The sequence below is a fragment of the Hermetia illucens genome, chromosome 3, assembly GCF_905115235.1.
Source record: "Hermetia illucens chromosome 3, iHerIll2.2.curated.20191125, whole genome shotgun sequence".
NCBI classification, from domain to species: domain Eukaryota; kingdom Metazoa; phylum Arthropoda; class Insecta; order Diptera; family Stratiomyidae; genus Hermetia; species Hermetia illucens.
Genome location: NC_051851.1, coordinates 123,369,365 through 123,390,803, shown reverse-complemented (window position 1 = coordinate 123,390,803; position 21,439 = coordinate 123,369,365). Strand labels below are relative to the sequence as shown.

Sequence of the window (21,439 nt, the reverse complement as noted above, 5' to 3'; positions counted from 1 at the left end):
CGTCCGTTCTCCATAGTTCTGGGTGTTGGCCGACTATAAAAGACAGTGAACCGCGTCTCGCGTAAAAGCCATGATAATATCCAAAGTGGGTATCCGCGATCGATACGAGGTAGCATGCATCGTGGAAAAATTGTGACAGCGGCGTCTTCATCCAGATCAGATTTTTGACAGCGCAATCGATAACGACGAGCCGACGCCGCTGAAAAGGCTAAAGAAAAACAGAAGATATAACATCATATGTACGGGGGAGCCGATTTTCTTCACCTCTGCGAGTAAATATGAATACGATACTTCATGCGAAAGTAAATGACCATTATATGATGTTTCGCTTAAACTGTGTGCAGTTGATCTTAGCAAACACATGTGATACTCCTTCACCCGGACCAGAATCTCATAAGCAAAATCCTGTCAGGCTCTGCTGTGACGGGCAGGATGGGACCTGATCAAAAGTAACAAAAGCAATCGATTTAGGTGAAACGAGACTATTGAAATTACGAAGCCAAACGAAGGCATCACAGCAGTGGATTCGTCTTATTCAGTAAAGTTGTTCGAGGTAAGGAGCAAAGTAATTAATCACGCAAACTCGCCATCGATGCCGGTTTGATGTAGTGTTTTCCAGCTGCCTTAGGTCTTCCTGAGAAGCTTGTCAACCACGTAAATTCAAGGCAGGCCACAGGCCATTCTACCTATAACATAGCGGTTTCTATTGCATAGCTTAACCAGCAATGTCGCTGCGGCCCTTCCTTAATGTGTGGTTTATCTTTCCCACAACGCGCCACAAAACTTAAAGGAACTTCTCGTTACAAAATATGCTCCTATTTATTTTGAACTCCCATCCGACCCAAAAAAAATAATCCAGGCAGCAGTCCATGGTGAGACGGCAATATCAATAATGTCGAGAAGCAGGAATTAACATATTCATGTTCAAACAACATTCATCAAACTGACAAAGTGAATCGACGAAATAACAATATTCTCAGTAGATTGTCTACTACTGAGCAGTTCGAGATTACGCAAAGCACGGTCACTGGGGACCACGTCTTATTCCCAGAAAACAAAAACAGTTGTGGACTGCATCCAATAGAGACAACGTTCTTGACTTTATTCCACACAGAAAGGGGAAGCTACTTCATATAGGGGTGTTTAGTACTATGGGTCAATTATTCCCGTTACTTATAACTTATACCTAAGATGCAGTGAATTCTAACAAAATTGATAACAAAAAAATCAAAGGTCTGCTTTGCATGATACTACCTAAACCTTTTTATTGAAACCACGCGCGGCTATATCCGAGGATTTTTTGCTCTGTTTGTGTCTTCTCTTCGCTTGTATGAAGCCCTTAAACTCCACAAAAAATCGGCCTTTAAGGGGTTATATCTGTTTGGAGCCCCCAGAAAAGAGATTTTTCTGTGAGAACATTTTTAAATTATAGCCCACAAGTAATATACCAATTGATTAACAAACTCATCAGGAGTTTTTGTTATTATGTAATTTATTATTAACATTTTTTTTTTCAAAATGGCGGCTGTAGGACCGTACAAACCGTACAACACAATAATAACAGAACTCCTTGAATTACCATTAAAAAGCATAACACATTTTTTTTCATTAAATATATAAGTGTAGCTAGTGAAGTACACACGATTATTTTTTAGATTTTTTTTTGCAAAATGGAAGGGCTTAGCAAAGAAATTCGTTTTTTCGTGGAAAAAAAATTTGTTAAAAATTTGCTGCAATTTTGCGTACAGTCTCGCTGCCATATTAAAAAGTGAGTAAACTGATGATACACCTATCTGTTCGCTTCCAATTCGAATTTCAACATTGGTCGAACGTGTCGTAAGCGTTCCGCTTCGCCACGATGTGTATCTGTCTCTTCGGAAGCAGCTCTGAAAGTAGATGCTTGCTCGAAGATTTGTGATTCGTACACCGTATTTTTGTGATGCTTTGCCACTTTTTAAAATGAATTCGTAGGTTATTAAATCATGTATGCTTTTCTTATGTCTTAGACCTTGAAATAGTGTTTGATTTGTTTTGTTTCCAGTCAGTTTTTCAGATATTGTAGCAACTCTACTGGCTGACTGTAGCATTTTAATAATTTTGATAGTTTTAGACTCATCCCTGGATGGGGTGGAAAGTTTATGGTGGAGAAGGTGTGGCCCCCTCTAACCACCCTTGCACATGGTGACAATTATTGTCCTATCAAACTCATTAATGTTATGAAAACAGTCCCTTTTCAGGGCGCCTTAATCTTCCAACGGGGGATGATTACCAGAATTTTTCGACGAAGTTAGTAAGCAGGGACCCTCTTCTTCCTTTCAATTATTCTCCTTATCCTGCCCTTCTCCGGGAATGGCGCTGATAAATTAAACTTTACTATGGTGATATCAAAATACCCCCCATTTCGTAACAGGGTTAGAATAACAGAGGGAGCAAGAGATGGAGCAAGAGAGTCCTTCCTCTTTTTCTTGCGTACTCCCCTCCCCCCTCCCCCATCTTTTCTTTTTACGTCAATAGGGTTGAAAATTAAAACATTATCGAAGACCATAACTTTTTAAAGGTTGGGTTATCGCCACGAGATTTCATCAGGATTAAACGGAGGAGCGCCCCTCTCCCTCTGCATAAAGTCTTCAGCCCCTACGAGGACGGAGTTGAACTTTCAACCTTTTCTTCACGGCAATCGAGTGAACGGTGTAGAAGTTGGTCTGCCACCGCACCATCTAATTTAGGGGCGATTTATGGCAACTTGTACATCGTAAAAACCTTCTCCCTCAAAAATACATGTATACATCAATTTTCAAGCCGGTGAGTTGAACGGTTTCGGAGTCCATCGATCATAAACGAGTATGTATGCCAACCACTTCCATTTTTATATAATTGTATGTTAGCATGTTATATGTTATTATTGCAATATTAAAATTATGATATAAAACGTTCAATTAACTAATTTGATAATTGTTTGTTTTTTTTTTGTGGTTAATTTGGGCAGCTCTAAAAAAAGCTGGTGCGAAACACATCTCCATTTGAAATAATCTGAAATAAAAAATTTGAACGTTTTCTTATTTTGCATATTTGCCCCTATCGTCCGAACCATGATTATAATTTTATCTTACAAAACGTTAAAATGGGAAAGTTGTAAAAAAAATCTTCAAAAGTCGAGTCTATTTTTCATTAAAAACCCAGAATAAAAATAAGAAATAATTAACGAAAATACATAATCGTGGTTCGGGCCAGAACTACTGATGTGTAGAACAATGTGTAAAAATTTCAGCGAAATTAGATGAATAGAATTTTAGGTGTGTTTCCGACCAACAAACTGCAGTTTTCATTTTATAGGTAAGTCATTTGCTTTTCTATTTGTTGTATCTTAGTAAATGTTTTGAATTTCGATTTAAAATTTCTGCAGTGGACTCCCAAAATGTATATAAAACAAAAAATCGATTTCTGAAAATCACCCTGTGTGAGCAATTTCATAGACTGAAAACCTCTACTTCATTTCTGGAAACCATTTTAACAAGATCCTGTTTGTACATAAAACCTTAGAAACAGTAAAACAAATTCGAGTGTCAAAGTGTCCGGCATTGAAACGCGAAACGTGCACATCGAAAAGTTTGCGCCGAAACGACATGGACCGTGCCCGGAAAGTGGTTAATAAGGCGACATTGATCTAAGCCAAGGCGCTTCTTGAGAAATAGGCCGGAGGAAAGTAGGAATGGCTTCAGTTGTTGCAGATTTCAGCTGGCGCAGTAGCGACTTTTTTAGTCCACCGCTATCCATCAAAATACCTATAGTACTAAAATAATGGTATCCTACCAATTCTTGGACGTACCTTTTTCTTTATTTTTGACTTTTTTATGCTGCGGATTTCGTTTATGGAAAAAAACTGCGCAGACTGTCAATTTTGAAACCTCACAAGGCCTTTGATTTTATTTTTCTTAAGAATCGATGATTGAAGTTTGACCGTCGCAGTCCAGATACTGTGCGAAATCGCGGGAAGTTTAACGTAGTGTGCGCTTCGAAAATAGAAAATTTGTTATTGCGCTGGTTAAGGAAAAAGAAGCATTGCCGCAAATACTTTGATGGTTCTATGAGGGGCGCTAACGGTCGATTCTTCATCCACGATGACGAGTAGCTGAAAAAGTGGAAAAAAACTTTACCACGGTTCACAATCGGATCTTCCATTGACCACATCAACACCCAAGGGTCATTTTGGGTGCGTGCAGTTTAGATTTTCGGTTCATCTGTTCTTCATCGATTTCGAGAAAACTTTCGAAAGCGTCAAAAGGAAATATATCTGGCGTACTCTCTACGGGGGAAAAATTAATAACTGCTATTAGAGTAACATACAATGAAGCAAAATATCATAAGATGCATCGGAGTAATTGTCAGAAGAATTTGAGGTCCAAAGCGGTGCCAGGGTTGCATTTTGTTGCCGGTGTTATTTCTTCTTCTTGCACATGGATGGGATGATTTGATCAGAAGGCGAAAGGAGCAATGGATAGGTCGCATATTAAAGAGGGGCAACAATTCGATTGCTGGCTACCCCTTGCAATGAAGCCAACTCTCCCAAGATGGTCGACGAGTGGGTCGCCCCAGAAAAAACTTAGGGCAGAGCGATAGAGGAGGAGTTGCAGGTTCTGCGGACGTCCCACGGGAATTGAAACGCAGCAGACCGTGTACGATAGCGCATATTTGACGCGCTATGCCGCACCAAGGAATAATTAGCAACCATATAAACGTGTAGTTGTATTCGCTAAATAATAGTTCATATTTGTGTCTGCTACCATCACCTAACACTAATGGTGTATAGATTCCTTGCAGAGAGAGTGAAAGCAGATGATAATGTTTATGAAGAGATCATAGTTTCATAGTTTGTCTAAAACAAGGTCTAATTAAAATCAATTCGATGTGTATCTGTCCAGCTATTGGTCACTTCCAATTTATTAGGAAACAGCTGGAGCAATTGCCAAGAAATTAAGCGGTCTGTGAAAGCCTTTGCATGCAATGAATGGCATTATTCTAAATTGAGTTGAAGGGGGTTTTATATATACGAAAAAAGTGTAAACTAGTACTAGTGCTGAAGGCTCAACATGTGTGCTATTACACGAATATCTTGGACGCGCGAGCGTTATCTCCTCATCATTGTCTCCCACCATATCTGTAAGTAACTTAATATGCATGGAGGCTTAAATTCCAAGTCAGTACTATCGAGTTATTATATAAATATAATATATTATATTATATAAAAATATCAATAAAAAAGATTTACTTCAAATTATTTTGTCTGAATGTCCGGCCAGTTCGATAATTAAAAACAATTTCATTACTGGTTTCCATGTCTTCCTGTTGTTAACTCTGTGTTTCAGATTTAGATAAAATCCTGCTTTTCTGAGTTGACAAGTAAAAGAAAACCTGATGATATGCTGTTTTGCTGTCATCCTCAATTTATTTGGAAACTATTCTATTCTAAAATTAGGCAGAAGTTTGGAAAATTTAGTAAAGAAAGCAGAGGAACGACTGAGGCAACTATACTGTTATACCAGGCAGACGGCTGAAACACCTCGAAGTAGGAAACAACGTGCGGAGGACAAGAAGTCGAAAAAACCAAAGCTTAAAATGAGATTCATTCTTGACCTTTGAGCCATTTAGAACCTTATGCAACCACGCGTTGCATATACAACAATTCCGCTTGTGTTAATTGAGCATAACTATAATAGTAATAATGCCTCACCCTTTCTATAATTTTAACACGGTAGTCTTGAGAATATTCACTTTCGAATAATGTAAAAAAAGTACGTTTGTTTGAAATTGAAAAGCCTATAATTTTGTTTTGGTTACATTTCATCAGGACATCAAATCACTGGTGTTTTGCCTAACCATAAATCTAAATAAGAATACTTCCTTAATAATGCCCTTAGGCCAATATTGGTAAAAGGTGAATTTTTAACTCCATGCCCGGAGGGGGTGAGACATGTATGGAAGAGGAGGAGGAGGTGTCCCTCTTCAAAACTGATGAAATTTCGTGCCGGTCCTTAAAAAGTTATGGCCACATAAAAGTGGTGATTTTTATGCCATCATGATCAAATTTGAATTTCAACCTCGATCCCGTCAGTGAGAAGAGAGAATTCCGATGGTTTAATCTTGAACGGAGTGTATGAAAGGAGAAGCAGGGGGTCTCCTCTCTTGAATCTGGTTGAGAAATTGCGACAATCATTGGCATGGTAGAGTTTGAGCTGCTAACCCCAACACCGGAGAGAAAGCGAAAAAGGGATGCATAGTATAAAGAAGAACACCGTTGAAGAATTGTAGTGGTTATCTCCCGTTAGATTCTTAATGATACGATAGTACCCCACTTCCGGAACATTGTAACTTTTTAAGGAATAATGACTGCAATGCTATATTTCTTTAATCGGGTTAATCAGAAAGGAAGAACACCATCTGACTGGCAATAAAGTACCACTACTCCAATATGGAAAAAGAAAGGTAGTCCAGCAGAATGTTCTAATTACCGTCCGATCCGATTACTTTCCCATACCATGAAGATTTTTCAACGTATTGTTGATAACCGTATTCGCGAAATTGTTGAAATAACCATGAATCAAGCCGGATTTGTCAAAAATTGCGGAACTACTGACGTAATACACGCTGCGCGGTTACTCATGGAGAAACACCGTGAGAAGCATCATCATCTTTACATTGCATTTCTGGATCTAGAAAAGGCGTTTGACCGTGTGCCACACGAACTCATCTGGTATGCTTTACGACAACACTTAGTGCCAGAAGAACTCGTGCGCTGGGTTCAATTGCTCTACCACGATCCGAAAAGTAAAGTTCGAAGTATGGCGGGTGTATCAAAACCGCTTCGTGTCTCTGTTGGTGTTCATCAAGGAAGCGCCCTCTCACCACTCCTCTTTGTTCTTGTTATGGAGACCGTCACGCGCGATATCCAACGTCCAGTGCCCTACACACTGCTTTATGCAGATGATGTTTTCCTAGCATCTGATAGCAAAAATGATTACGAGCAACTTGTCCAAAAATGGAGTAATCGTCTTATACAAAACTGTCTCAGATTGAATTTAAACAAAACTGAATTTTTGACGACCGATCCCCATGAAACAGGCACAATCACTGTCAGCGGCAGTGATCTGCCCAGAACTGAGCGATTTAAATACCTCGGGTCAACGCTATCAGCCAATGGAGAACTGCGTTATGAAATTGCTTCACGCATTAACGCAAGCTGAGGTGGCATTCCACAACTGCTGTCCTTTGTGATCGACGTATCAACGAAAGTCTCAAATCTAAAATTTATCTCAATGTTGTCCGTCCTGTCGCTCTCTATGCTTCTAAGTGTTGGTTAACTATAAAAGACAATGAACGGCGTCTTGCGGTAATGAAGATGGAGATGTTACGTTGGACTAGTGTGGTGACACGTTTTCATCACATCCGAAATATATCCGCGATCGTTATGGGGTTGCACCGATCGTGGAAAAGTTGCGAGAGAGGCGCCTTCGACGGTATGGTCACGCAATTCGTGCTAACGAGAATTCACTTGTCAAGATTGGTCTGAACATCGAAGTCGATGGTAAAAGACCAAAAGGCCGGCCTAAACAACGGTGGCTTGATACGTTGGATGGGGATTTAAAAGGCTGAAGAAAAAGAAGAAGAGTGCTATATTTCTTATTATTCCTCTACGGCATGGGATTGGCAAATCTAACTTTGCCGATATCAAAACACACCTCATTTGAGGCGCCATTTCTGTTCAAGTGGGGGGGAGGAGCGCAATTCTTTGACGGGATTAAAAAGGGGCATCCTCCTCTTTTTCTATATATCCTAGACATCGTCTCTCCCTAATGGCAGGGTTGCAAATTCAAACTTGATCATGATGATATAAAAAACCCTACGTTCAGGGCCCGTAACTTTTTAAAGGGGTGGGGGTATTTTCATCAGTTTTGAAGAGGGGGTCCTTCCCCTTCCCCTCCAAAAACCCTTTCGAGGATGGAGTTGAAAGTTTCACCTGTGTCCCAATATTAATCACAATATCAAGAGACATGTATGTTGTCGCCTGTGGCCCATTACCACCACTTGCTTTCTGCAGTATGCAAAAATATTGCTTTTTTCCTCGGGAAGTGAAAATTTTCACAATAATCCTGAATTCCTTAGATAACTCTTATCCATTGCTTGAAATGATATCGTCAATGGCCTCACAAGTTCAACAACACCTGGTATGGTAAAATTCGCCGTTTCAATTCGTTCCAAAAATGTATATTGTAAATATATATATGTATTATATTTCGCAACGTTCCCTGGCAGTTTGCTACATTGCCACAGATCAAAACAGTGTTTCCCAACAACAAAGAACTGAGGAGTCCTCCGAGGAAGACATCTTTTCTCTTTTACAAATCCCTCAGGCTATATTCTGAGCAACAATGGAAAATATCAAGATAAGTAAATTTATTACTTCATCTCATCTTGTATTTCTAATAAGATGTCAATGCACTCGAGTTCCATGACCGTTTTCGACCTAGAAACAGTTACGAGTTCAAAGTCTCATCGTCTTTTGAATGGAAGTCACAAATTATATAGAAAAACCTTCAGATTTTCTCCACAGATTCCAAAGAGGAATTTGCCATATGGTAGAATTGTTGTCATAAACAAGTGTATGTGTCTCTATACTTGCTGTCATTTCAGATATAACTGATTTGATAGCACGGATAAAAATTTATGCTTCCCATTCATCTTTAATTTTTCGGCCAAAAGTCAGATAAGCCTACAAGTTTTGCATCCGCAAGTGCCTTCTATCATTTGACTTCGCTAGGGCCTACTATGGTGATTTATAGATGAATTTATGATTACTTGATGTTATCTATAGAAGTATCAAAATATTGTCACCAAAAAAAATATTCCCAAATACATATATGAATATACTTTCGAAAGAACTTTGGAAAACTTCAGTCTGATGCCCACTATATTATTTGGAATCGCTTCCTACCAAGGACTACCATAACATTTCTAGTCACATTTCCATTCATGTTCGAAAGTAAGGACATTGTACTTTTACATGTAAATCTATATATGGAAAAACTAAATTACTTTGGAAGTACTTGCCAAAATATAGCTGTTAAAAATACACGTGATATTCTAATACGTTGTCTTTATTGCACGCAGTAATCATAAAAGCGAATGACTGTTTCACGCATATGTAAACATACTCATGTGTACATATACATTCCATTTATGCTCACTTCAATGGTTATTTGACAAATTTTGTTCCTTGTGACGCTTCCTATGAAATAATTATTTCATATAATCTGAAAGGGCTACATAAGATGAGAGGCAGCATGTACATATGTATGCATATCTCATTAACTTTGGGTGGAACAATTTAAATAGGTTCTGGGTCTTTCAGTTTTGAAGATATTTGTATTAAGGGGTACGAAGTGGTTGATGTACAAGAAAACTAACTCCAACTTCTTGAGTAAATTAAGTCGAATTAATGAAGCCTATCCAAGAAGGAAGAACCCCGACAAAGATAATTAGAAAGATCAATAAATATGGAATATACAGTGCTGTGGAAATGCACTAAGAAGGAAAATTAAAGTTTCTTAAATAATTTTGGCGGTCAAAGGATAGTATAGGTCCCAGGGCGAAACGTGGATTGGTACCCACGATGGAGCATAAAACCTGGGAAACGGCTGCTGAACGAACACCAACAACTCTACTACCAAACCCTACTATCTCCACCTCCACGTGACGATCTCGGGGAGTTCTTTCTTTATGAAAAACTACAGACGGAGAAGGATGAAGGCGAGTCTCCCGCGCCTAAAAACGGGACAAAATGTACTAACTGGTCCTTCAGGTTGGGTAGGTTAGTAATAGTGCGATTTCAACCAAACTTGGTAGTATGATGCTCTATGTTAAAGCCTACATTACTGCATTTCCTAATGAACTTAAGCGGGGTTTCACAGCCAGTTACTAATTATGGTTTTACACTATTATTAACTTTATTTGAAGAGATATTGGTATGGAGGGTATCTCGGAGCCCAGGCACCAAATAGTGGAAGCCTCACGATTTTTTTCAGATTTTTCGGTTGGGTGGTTTCTGAAAATCGGTCCACGAAAGAAGTGACACTTTCGACCTCCAACAAATGTCAAAACTAAGACCGGCTTTCATTTCATATAGCTGTCCGTAACACCTATAAGGAAGAATGGATGACTGCAGTCAACAGAGTTCCTGGAGATGAATCATCCACAAATGATCTTCATTGACAAGGCCACAAGCATACTTGGTCCCAGCCGCAAGAAAAGTCGAAACAGCTGGTTACCGCTGCATACCGAGTAATGTTGCATTCTTAAAGAATGCGGGCACACGTAGGTACTTAGCATGAATTCCGTCGAGCAGAGAAGCGTCTTCACAGACGGAAAAAGGAAGCCTGGGAGAACCAACAGATCTGTGAATTCGAAAAGTACAGGGAGCAACCGCATCAGGCGCAGAAGTTTTATCAACAAGTCAGCAGGATGAAGCCTTATACACTTCGATGCTCATCCTGCCGAAGCAAAGAGGGAAATCTAATTTCCGACAGAATGGGCATATTGGAGCGAGTATTTTGATGAAATGCTGAGGAACAAAAATATCGGCGAGCGGGAAGTCCCGTCAATTGAAGATTACGGATAAATACTGTCAACACCAAACATGGAAAAAACAGCCCGTGCAATTTACCGGCTTAAAAATCATAAGTCGCCAGAAACCGATGGAATTACACCCGAATTGGTCAATTATGGACGCGACCAATTATACCATTCGGTTCATCAACTTGTGCCCAAGGTGTGGGATAGTGAATCAATACCTAACGACTAGCAACGAGGCATTATCTGTCCCATACATAAAAAGGGAGATATCACACAGCGCAACAATTATAAAGGTATCACATTGTTGAGTACCATCTATAAGATATTCTCCGCTATATTGCTAGGCCGGATATCCCAATACGGCCAGAACATCATCGGCCCATACCAAACAGGCTTCACTCCAGGCAAAACAGCAACAGATCAGATTTTCTCTCTCCGACAAGCGATGGAAAAATATATGGCCATCAATGGCACCATATTTTCATCGACTTCCAGGCTGCCTATGACAGCATAACTAAATTTGTACATGGCCATGAGAGAATTCGGAATCCCGACGAAATTGATAAGATTGACTAGGCTGACCCTGACTAATGTGATCACTCTCGAGACCATTCAACATCAACGACGATCTAAGACAAGGGGATGCCTTGTCATGCGTCCTCTTTAACCTCCTTTTCGATATTGGCATTATTGGAAGAATAACCCGAGATGTGCAATCTACCTTCAACCATATGGAGCAGGCGGCGCGAGATCTCGGGCTGCACATTAATGAAGGCAAGACGATGTACATGATGGCAATGTCAGCGCTAAAAACTAAAAAACGAACAAAATCCAATCGCACTGGTCAAACGAAAATAATAAAGACAGGAGACTACAACTTTGAGACCGTTGATAATTTCTCCAATCTGGAGTCGAAAATCACAACCGACAACAGCTATGATAATGAAATCCGCGCACGGTTATTGGGAGCCAAAAGAGCCTATTTCAGTCTACAAAAATTGTTTCGCTCGAAACGTCTCACCATAGGGTCAAATCTGTTTCTATACAAGACTATGATCCTGCCAGTCCTTATTTATTCCGCGGAGACTGGGGTTTTTAGCCAAAATAAAATGCGAACTCTTGGCAGCGTTCGAGAGAAGAATCCTCCGAAGAACATGTTTTGAGGCCCTGGGGAGAATACTAAATACCAGATGCAAAGTTGATACACTTGGAAGTAGGTAATATAATAAAGTTCATGTCGGTTATAGACTTAAACGAAATACTATACTCCTAAAACGTTGGGACTGACGTCGGGATTGCACCCCAACCTTTAAGAGTATAGAATGATGATGCTTCAATTGCGGTTTAGTAAATTCATGAGCTTTTTGGCCTCACACATGGTCAAATCTTTATTCGATTTTTTTTTTATATTTTGGACCAACGTTTGTGCCACGAATTCCAAATGGACTAGTAGACACTCCACTATATGTGGCATCACCCATATCAACAAGATTCGTCAATATGGCTTCCCAGTGGAACCGGGTGACACAGCTTTTTATGACAAAGACCACATATTCCAGAGTTTGCTGAGCCTACTGAGAATACACATCAAAGAAACTCCACTTATGCGCTGCTAGTCATGCACAATCAAGTTCCGCCGCCTTTTAAGGTTTTATGTAAAATCGGTTTACTGTCTGCCTGTCTGTATGTCCGTCACACGCATTTTTCTCGGAAACTGTAGCAGCCATTGACAGCAAATTTGGTGGAAAGGTGGGAACTGTGGACGCTCACGCATGCAGTGAATTACATCCTTTTACATTGAGGAGGTGCCCATGCATGCTAAAAGAGAGGCCCTCTTTTTTCACCAAATATAGTCATGTGTGGTATCAAACGAAAGGTCTAGACTAGCGCTTTTCGAAGCTGGTCTTAGTTGCCCCACCGAAATCTGAAAAGAATCGAGAGGCTGCCACTATATGGTGGCTAGGCTCCGAATACCTTCCATACCAATTCCTTCATATAAAGTTAATAATATTATATTACTATAATTTTCAATAATTGGCTGCAGAACCCCCCTTAAAGTTATCCTAGTACCAGCAGTATAGGCTATAATATAGAGTTTGGTGGAAATCACACTATTAATAACAGAGTTATAATAGGTTGAACTTGTCACTTCCGTGGAAATTCAAGATTTTGAATGTCAATATCACTCGAAAGTGAATACTAATGGGGCAAATTCATACTCAAATGTTTTTGTAAAAGAAATACATAAAACCTTTAATACCTGTCCAGCTTCAGGTTTCCCAAGTTGTTCTGCTTTTGGGATAGGTTTGCCATTGTGAATGACGGGATGGTCATTCTGGCTTAGGGGGGAGACAGGGTCCGGGCCAGTGACGTGAAATTTATCCGTTTCCCCGCTGAAATCGTAAAACTATTCTAATTTTGCTGAAGATTCTATTCCGAGAGAAAAATCTCGGCCCATCGAGAATATTCCGAACCTTCCCATGCTTTTCTTTCGTTCCCAATCTAGGCAACCCTACTCTACCCATCTTCAACAATGCAGCCCATTAGATGTTATTAACAATTTCACTTTCTGTGTGAAAGAAGGAAGAGGAGATTCGATTTGAGAACCAATTTCAAGTACAAATAGTGTGAGTTAAAGCAGGGATACCACTAAATCCGCAATAGAAATTGGAGAGAATGCTTTAGAATTTAGAGAATCAGGAAATATAATGTCATCCATGAAATAAGACAATGAAACTGAAGTTTACGGTTCAATTCCGTTAGCTTTAAATTAATATTGAACAAGAGATGGGAATAAACGAAAATAAATTGAAACAAGCTAGAAACAGCGTTTTCACTTTTTAACCCCAGTTTAGCTATAAACTCGTTTCGAAATATTCATGACGCAAAATAAATAAAAGTAGCAAGCAGACATGCTTGGATCCTTGTCGTAAATTTCCTGTTCAATATAAATTGCTTACTAGTTCTGCGATTCACACTAAACTTTATCAAATTCCGATTTCCAGAGGAGCAGCCATGTAGCTTCGAGTCCTTGCTACATCTTCACATCGTTTAAGAAAATCCAGCCAATGTCTCTCTCTTTTCTGCTGCATCCAATAGATTTTCTCTGGATTGCCTGCGCTATTAGGCGTGCTATTATCAGCTAGGTGGGTTAGATGCAGCTGCTTCACTTTTCCCAGAGTTTATTTGGCCTAGATGGAAAACGATACGTGATACCCATCCGAAGCTGTTTTGCATACAATCTTCCAAGTTTTCGTGTTCATAAATTGATAGCATGTTTCAAATACAGTTGTCATGTTAGGTAAAATAAAAGTGCAAAGGATCCTTGTTTGCGCATATGTGCAAGTAATTGTGTCCTTTCTCAGAACTTCAAACATGCACAATTCAGATTGCTCTTTCCTTGCCAAACAGGAAGAAATTCCCGGGCCATAATAATTACATACGTGGGTTGGGTGCAATGTCAACTGTGTAGGCATGCATTCAGGGAGGACGAATGTTTCAACGGGTCTTTGCCTGACATAAGCGACACTTTATTGGGTGGGGGCGTGTACGTGATAGTCGATAAAACTTTTCCAGACACCCTGTCCCCAATTTGGCTTTCGTTGCAATCAAATCGTAACCTCCATGGCGAAACGTGAAATTGAACCCCCCATTATACAACATAGAGGGAGAATGTTTGGGAGCGGCACATGTGCCCAGCTATACACGTTGTTTGAGCTAAATTGTGAATGAAGTCCTGACATTTCGGTTCGTATCCCAGGGCTTATCATTGTAATCTGTGCTATCTGTTTGCGGAATTAGTATTGATGGGACGTTATGTAAGTTGGTGGCTTCCAACGAAAGTCTACTAAATTACAATTACAATAGTGATTTAGGATATGGTGAAAATTTTATCATTTGAGTCATCTAGATTGGGGCAAATATTGAAGCGATCCTTGGGAGCTAACAGTTATGCAAATTTCAATGTCATCATCATTAGTCTATTTGAAGCGGCCACATTGGTTATTTAGGGAGCATATGGGTACTGATTACAAATATGTCGTTCTCTTGGAGTGGACATTCCCAATTAAGAACCTAAAAGCTATATCGTCGCCATAAAATATGCGTTAATGAACTTGAATCAATAACTTAACAACAGGATGGTTGGACGTTCTATATGCTCCCCTTTTAAATGGAGAAGAAGTGGAACTTATTCAAATTGGTTAATGACATAGTAATAAATGAAAACTGTAACTGCCGTGTAATAACAATCATCGAGACCATTGTCATCTGGTAATCTCCCCATTCAAGGACGAAAGACGGATCGATTGCCATCGTTAGTTACTTTGCTGGTGTGAAGATTATCATAATTTATGAAAATTGAAGCGGCGTCCGGTAATTGGATCCAAAACTATACTAAGAGTATCCACTCAGTACTTGTTTATATCCTTGCTGTCGGTAAGTTTGGACGCAAAACTATCACTCGAAGGGAATCGTATTTCATTTTAATTATGTGCCCCTGGAAATGTTCTCTTACATTACGAGGATTACTTCGCGACTGAATCATAATAACGGAAGTGAATTTCACTACTGGCGTCAACAGCAAAAGGAAAAAATACATTTGAAATAGAGCAGTGCTTTCTCAGTACAGAAATAGACCACTATCATCCTTCACGTTTCATAAGACAATTTCTCTGGCCCTTTAAAATGTCATTTACAGAATTCAACTTTCTTCAAGAGCAATTTAATTTTCGAGAAAGGAGGTGCTCACCATCATCTTCACTTTGGGGAGAATACTTTGGGCTGCTTGCAGAGATGATAAATCATTCTGGGACAGATTCATTCCCTTTGAAGAAGGGATAGTTTTTGTGATAAACTTCAAGGGTTGACATTTTTCTTTGTAGAATAGATCCACTTAGTAGTGATAAAGGGAAGATTCAAGGATTCAAAATGGTTGTGTACTTACTTTCGTTTTGAGCATCGAAATTGAAATTTCTTATTTATAATTATGAGAACAAATAAGTTAGAATCAGATTTTTAACAACTACGTCTTCGAAGTTGTACGAGCTCTCTTGACCATAGGAAATTCAAGGACGATGGAGTTGATGTGACGTTACTGATATGAAAATATGTACATACCTTCATCTGGCAATACGGAATTATGGAGAAAAGTATGGCAGTATGTTGGAAGCCAACTGGTAATGGTAACGCACATACATATGTAGTTTTTTAGGTGAAAATCATCCAAAACATTCTAAGAGATTTTAGCTTAGCATCCCTTAAAACCACCCGATATGGAGCTGAAGCACTCGTCCTCTCTCCACCTACTAATCTCAAAATTAAAATGCTTAGTCATGTTGATATGAAATGCCAAACTGAGCTAAAGCGAAAGCACAAACTTACTAATGATATGACATAACATAGAACTTGCCATCCGAAATAATATAAACAATCGAATGATTCGGATTTACACAATTTGAAGGATTTGAAACAGCAAATGACTCGATAATGTCTTTTTTAGAAAGAAATGAATCGAGCCATTGGTATTCAGCAAACCAAAGCCTATCATTAACGATCCAACGCTCTTCATAATTCTCTATCAAACAGAGAGTAATGCCATCCCCTCCCCGACTAACCACCTAAAGATGAACGGTTATCTCAAACTAACCAAACTGTAATTACCATGCCGAGGCCAGACAAGCGCAGCGTGAAGGATGAACCTGGATGAAAGCGGTTGCGCTGAGATGACTTACCTAATAAATGCCACAATGAAATCTAAAGTCAAATCCTAAACAAGGAAGCTAAGCGTTTCAGGTGTGAAAAGTTTTATGGATTTTTTGTATAAAAATATATTGGGCGCATGATAGTTTCATGTGTACATTGCTCCTATTGTATGGATTGAGTTCGCTCAAATATCCACTTCAATGTGATATTGAGTTTATCTCTTAGGATGCTGTAATTTCACGCATAAGGAATTTAACTTACTCCGACTTTATTAATAATAGTAGCATTTTCAACACACTTTCCAGTATAATGTTCTATATCATTACCCATATTATCAAATTTTTATGATTCTAGGATGAACATTAGGAGGTTTTCAGAATAGACTTTTTTTATTGAATTGCATTGCATTACCTACCCCAGAATACGCTCCAGAAATTTCAAAGCAAAAGTCGTGGTCCTTTGAATTTTATAGGCGTAGATTCCAGCGATAATCGGGTACAGGTCAAGGTCGCCCAGTATTTGTAAATACCGCGCGTCAGTTCCTCGTACCAGTGCATTTGTATTTGTTGCAACTGTATTTTGATCGAAATTAAGTGTGATAAATGTCTTCATATCCAATGACTAATATAGTGTCCGAATTTGCATGAATTCCAAATAATTCTTCATACTAAAAACCTCAAAAAAAAGTGCCTGAAAAAAGTCGTTATTATACGATTTCCCCACTTAAGAGCGGTTTCCAAAAAGGTAACGATATTTTATTATTAACTTTATTTCAGCAGATACCAGATTGGTGGTGTTTTTCAAATTTTTATCTTAGGTATACTATGAGAATGCCTCTTTTAAATACGTGACCACTTACTAACCTCCGTTTTCCCCCTTCATGAAAATAGGAGTTGCTTCGTGAAGTAAACGGAAACCGTTGAAAGAGATGACTCATCGCATACGCAGTTCCAAATTCTTTACACAATTCCGTGTCAATTGATGAAATTATTTCTGAGAACAATGCGTGTAACAGACAGACAGATGGACAAAAAGGTATGTGAAGAGTTGTCAGATCTCCCACCAGGCGTGACCTCCGGAGGCATGGAGGCCGAAGGACGAAGTAGAGCCCTAGCACCGGCGGGCTTTTGGTATGAAAAGGCGGGTGAATAATTTAGCCACTGAGGCATCTAATGCTACAGGTGACTATATTTGGAGAAGGAGCAATAGAAGGAGGTGCTGTAGAACCAAGGGAAACTCCCATTCTCGTCAACCCAGAGATCAATGCCAATACCTTAAAAGATCTGCAACTAATCTTTTACGGTGTTAGCTTCCAATGAATGCCAAAGGTGAAAACTTGAATAAAAGAAATAACCTGCCGAGACTCATAGAGAATAGAGCTCCAATCCGGAGGAATTACCTTTCACTCAGTGTGGGACAACAATAGCTGAGCTGTTTGGGTTTGTCAAGGATAAACACAACATGAACCATTAAGCCATTAAGCATATGATAAGAGTCATCCAGTCCATATATATTAAAGGACGATTGAATTATGACATAAAAAAAAGAACGGAAAAATGAGGGGTCCTCTAGGGAATCAGCAGGCGCTTGAGAGGTAACAAATCGGGAAACCGGAAACTAGATGCTTAAGGTATGAAATATTTTCTTTGTTTCTGATGTAAGTATATTTAAGTGCAGAACTATCCCATTTGTTTGTAGTCCGTAATGTATGTGTATATTTAGCATGTCAAACTACTTACCTTAACGTGATATTGATATTTGGTACTTTGGGCTGCAGTAGATTTTCACGGAAACGACAACTTTGACGTACTGTAACTCTATTAGTAAAAGTACGGTTTTGATCAAACTTGGCGATATCGATTTGTATTATTGCACATTTTTGTAACTCTAGGATAAACTTGAGGGGTTTTCCAGTCAATTTGCCCAAAAGTATAATAATATACTATTATCAACTTAATTTGAGCAGATATCGATATCGAGACCGGCTTCGAAAAGTACTCATGGAGGCCTTTCATTTGATACCCAACATGACTATAATCGGTGAAAAAAATGTTGCACCCCCTTTTGCATATATGAGGGCTCCCCTTAGTTTCAACGTAAAAGCATGTAACTTACAGCATGTGTGAGCGTTCACAGTACCCACCTCCTCAGAAAATTTTGTTTAAATCGGTATAGCCATTTCTGAGAAAAATGCGTGTGACAGACCGACAGACAAACAGCATGGACCACGGTTGGCGGAATTAAAGTCCGCCACGTACAAGAAAAATACAGCCCGAATTGATTATAATCCCGAAAAAAGGGAATATGACATATGCCGATATCCTCAAGAAGGTCAAATCCAATCCGCAGCTGATGGACCTTGGAGAAAGCGTCAGCCGAATCAGACGCTCCCAAAAAGGAGATTTAATGCGGGAGCTGAAAAAGTCTCCGGGAAAAATAGCTGATAATTTACTAGACAAGGTGGAGGAGTTCTTAGGGGAAGAGACCCAAGTACTGGCCAGAAAGCAGGAGATTGTGATACAATGTAAAGACATTAATGAAATCACGACTAAGGAGGATATCTGCGAGGTCTTTGCAAAGCAGTTCGGATCACTTCGTTTGCAAGGTTCTGCAAGCAGACGACTGAGGAAGGCATACGGAGGCACATGGCAACTATAAGCTTACGCAGCGGAAGCAGCATTCAAACCGCTGTGAGCTGATAAAGTAAAAATAGGTTATGTTGTTTGGCGACTCAGGGAGCAGGTGTCCTTCAAACGCTGATTAAAATAGGTTGTGTTGTTTGCCGACTCAGGGAGCAGGTGTCTCTCAAATGCTGCTTAAGATGCCTTGATTTGGCCACATAGCGCCGAAATGCACCGGTGACTGTGACAGGTAAAAAAAATGAGAAAACGGGGGGAGAAGCTCATCATATAGGGAGTGCAAGGCTGAGCATGAATATATGCTTTGCAAGGGGAAAAAGAGTGGCGACTGCTGGCATGTTGTAGGCAGCAGTAGATATCCAGTGTTTAGGAGAGCCTTGGATGCAGAAAAGAAATGAGATTGATACAAAGTAACCTCAACAACTGCCAGGCAGCGCAAGACCTACTCTGGGAGACGGTCTATGAGAAGGGAATCGACGCTGCCATAATCAGCGAGCCTTATCGCAAAAGTGAGAGTGATGCCTGGACTATTGATGTAACTAGCGAGGCAACAATTTGGGTATGTGGAAATCAAGCTATTCAAGTAGTGATAAAGTTTCCGGAAGCTGGATTCGTCAGGGCAAAAATACATGGCATCTACATACATAGTTACTATGCTCCACTAGAATTCAAAGGAATGCTAGGTATACTGGTGTCATAGAAAAACAAAACTTCATTGCCAACCGAAAAATAATTCTAGCCGTATCTGCCGTTACGGACATGTAGATGGTTCTGGATCTCCGTTGATATCCACTACCCATCTTTCTTGCAACGAGGTTCATATTACGGAATCGGACTGCGAGATGCTGAGTTCCTTAGCAACTACTCTCTGACAAGAACATTGTACCACTTTAACGATAACGATGTTTTCTAACAATAAATCAATAATAAATTAAGAAAATTACTTTGAGCAAGTTTTTTTCCAATAAATGAACCATAAATTGGAAAAAGTACGTTGAGAAGATTTTTTTTATGACAACTTTTTTCAAAAAGTGAAATTACCCATCTGGTTCCATTTAAGATATGCTATTGCACAAAATGATATTTAACATATCACATAAAGATTAAAACTACATTCGTTTTTCAACGGAAAATATCTTTAAAAACTTTGAGCATGTTTTCTTTCGCCACTGTACATTGCAATGTATGCGATGAGAAGACATCGAAATGAGAAGTCTGCATTGCTTAAAAGAACCCTTCAAATTGGAGCAAATTGTGTAGGAATCTATTATGAGTTTGAGGTAAGTATATGGCAATACTGGAAACGCCCACAATACTGTTACCAGTGGAGCCAGCGCAGAAGTTGTTGGCTGCCGGAAAAGTTCGGATCAAATCGGTAATCTCCCGTTTAAGAGAACAGATCTCAGTAAAATGCTCGAAATGCCTCATGTTTAGACACTTTGCGAAGGCATTCACTAATGGCTTGACACACGATATGCACGGTGGGAAAGGTTTACTTTTAGAGCTTACGCAGAGTACTGTTGGGTGTAAAGTTTCATAGCTGCCGAGTAGTATCCCAGAAGACAGGGTGTTATAAAAATCTTAAACTTTTGGTATTCAGTTCTGTGGTCTGGTAAAAGTAAATAAAAAATAAATATAGCTGCTATTGTCGGTAGATATTTAGAATAAAAGCTAGATACAGTATACCGACAAGGATGACACCGGGCTGAGGAGGGCCACGGAATATTATTAGGCTGCTTATAGCTAGGGTAGTGAGTTCGATCTTGCTCTATGCAGACCCATTTTGGGGAAGACGGTGCAGTTTACAGTGCTTTTAGGACGTTCGTCATATTGGGAATTGATTGATATCTTTGCAGATGAGATATACAACGTGAAGTACATTTTTCCTTTATCGCAGAAAAACCACAAAAGGAAGGGATCTGTAATTAGATGATAGATGATGCCAGCTTCGACTTAAACTGAACCGAAATCAGAAAGTACTCCACCTGAACAGGTGCTATAATATAAAAGTTCCTACTTTTAACAAAAATTATGTTTTTACAAGTTAAAGCTCTATAAACTGTTCCCAATGACGGTTCCTAAACCTGAACTTGAGGATATCTGATTGAGAATACAACAACGTTTACGATCTCATCTTAATGATGTGGTTTCCCAAACCATTCATATGTTTTACCCATACCTATTCTTTATGCATATGTTACTCCGAATTTTACTCCTCTCTGGAGATTTTTGAGGATATTGTCAAATTGCGTAGGAAATGGGAAAGTACTTAACAATGTCTTCACCCTTCCATTCCTGGTTCTTAATCCTCGACTACAATGGAAGAAAATATGCATATATAGAAGAAAATGTTACCTTCTTGTCTGGACGAAGAAAGTGCGAGCATTACACGTGCAATATCCAATTATGAGGCGATTGAAGGTACATCTGAAATAAAACATAAATTACTGATTGAGGTTAAATTGTAAAACAGA

General features: G+C 39.3%; 1 protein-coding gene across 1 annotated transcript in view; it reads right to left on the bottom strand.

Moving 5' to 3' along the window:
- The window catches only part of LOC119651918 (protein rolling stone), a 122,059-nt gene that overhangs the window by 18,451 nt on the left and 82,169 nt on the right, over nt 1–21,439 (bottom strand). Inside the window, exon 2 of the mRNA XM_038055746.1 lies at nt 21,321–21,392. The gene's annotated coding sequence lies outside the window, so the exon portion shown is untranslated. The remainder of the gene's footprint in view (nt 1–21,320; nt 21,393–21,439) is intronic.